Source organism: Schistocerca cancellata, chromosome 1, assembly GCF_023864275.1.
Source record: "Schistocerca cancellata isolate TAMUIC-IGC-003103 chromosome 1, iqSchCanc2.1, whole genome shotgun sequence".
In the NCBI taxonomy this organism is placed as follows: Eukaryota; Metazoa; Arthropoda; class Insecta; order Orthoptera; family Acrididae; genus Schistocerca; species Schistocerca cancellata.
Window position 1 is genome coordinate 719,046,110 of NC_064626.1, and position 2,105 is coordinate 719,048,214.

A 2,105-nucleotide genomic window follows, 5' to 3' on the forward strand; every position below is an offset into this window, starting at 1 on the left:
TTTTTTCAGCACTGGCGGTTACCCGAAATTTTTTTGGTGGCGGTGAATCTGTGTGCTTCCATTGAGCTGAGTGGCGCTTTGTTTCTGGATTGAAAAATGGCGTCCTCGTCTCATCCATTGTCACAACCGACGAAAAGAAAGTCCCAGTCATGCTGTCGTTGCGCGTCAACATTGCTTGGCAACATGCCACATGGGCAGCCATGTGGTCGTCCGTCAGCATTCGTGGCACCCACCTGGATGACACTTTTCGCATTTTCAGGTCGTCATGCAGGATTGTGTGCACAGAACCCACAGAAATGCCAACTCTGGAGGCGATCTGGTCAACAGTCATTCGGCGATCCCCCAAAACAATTCTCTCCACTTTCTTGATCGTGTCGTCAGACCAGCTTGTGCGAGCCCGAGGTTGTTTCGGTTTGTTGTCACACGATGTTCTGCCTTCATTAAACTGTCGCACCCACGAACGCACTTTCGACACATCCATAACTCCATCACCACATGTCTCCCTCAACTGTCGATGAATTTCAATTGGTTTCACACCACGCAAATTCAGAAAACGAATGATTGCACGCTGTTCAAGTAAGGAAAACGTAGCCATTTTAAGTATTTAAAACAGTTCTAATTCTCGCCGCTGGCGGTAAAATTCCATCTGCCGTACGGTGCTGTCATCTCTGGGACGTATTGTCAATGAACGCGGCCTCATTTTAAAACAATGCGCATGTTTCTATCTCTTTCCAGTCTGGAGAAAAAAAAATCGGAGGCCTTAGAACTTGAATGCACCTCGTACTGTCAAGTGATTTTTTAATGATTTTAGATGCATAATTTGTACAAACACTTGTACCCATTTTCAATACATACTTTGAACATTTGGCTTCTTTTTATGGCCCAAAATAAATGATTTTGAAATGTTCACTGTCGTAATAAATAAACTGTTAATTTAATAATTAGCATGCAAAATAACACTAAAAATATTCAGTTCCACAGTGGAGTACAGGTAAGTAACAACTTCCGTGAATTTTGGCGATCACAAGCTACTGCGCACTGCAACATTCACGTGCTGATATTTTTACAGTGGTGCTCAGAAGATGGGAATATTTGTGCATGATGAAAAGATTGAACATTCCCATGTCTGTAAATGCGGTTGCCATTGAAGAAAAATATTTCTGTTGAGCTGGAAATGGAAATGAAGTCCCATGCTTCTTGACAGAGCGTAATGGAACGATGCGGAGGTGAGTTGCCATTACCTTCCCCCGACAGAGCCGGCCGTTGTGGCCGAGCGGTACTAGGCGCTTCAATCCAGAACCGCGCTGCTGCTGCGGTCACAGGTTCGAATCCTGCCTCGGGCCTGGATGTGTGTGCTGTCCTTAGGTTAGTTAGGTTGAAGTAGTTCTAAGTCTAGGGGACTGATGATATCAGATGTTAAGTCCCATAGTGCTCAGAGCCATTTGAACCCCAGACAGTAATAGGGATGAATGATGATTTTGATGAAGACGACACAACAACACCCAGTCATTTCGGGGCAGGTGAAAATCCCTGACCCCGTCGGGAAGCGAACCTTTCTTTTTTTTAACAATATCATAAACATCTATTTCTTGTAACGATGTTCAAAGATAACAGTGAGGTATAAAATTTATGAATTTCGTCTGTTGTTTCAATTTTTTCTAAGTATTAAATTTTCGTTTCATATTTTGCTTTTGTTGTTTGGCTTCATGTCAAGAGTTCATGGCATAGTTCTTCAGAGTTATTTGCCTGTATGCTGGTTTAGGTACACAGTTTTACAATCAGCGTCAATTTTGTTAATTTTCAGGCGTACCAGTAAATACAGTAACAATAGTGGCAAATATACACTACAAATTATTACACAGAAAGGGTATTAGTTTTAGCAAAGGCTACATATTAATGTCACAAAAAAAGTAGAAAAGAGAAGGAATTTAAATACGAGAGCACTGATATACACAAGAAGGGGTGAAATTAAATATGGAGAACTACAGGGTAGATAGGTTCGGCACGATTTTGAGTTTCCTCGAATCAAGTTTAATGGGAGAGGGTGACACAGACTTGAAATTAGCACTGCTGTGGGGAGAAATCACTGTGTATCACTTTTGTAT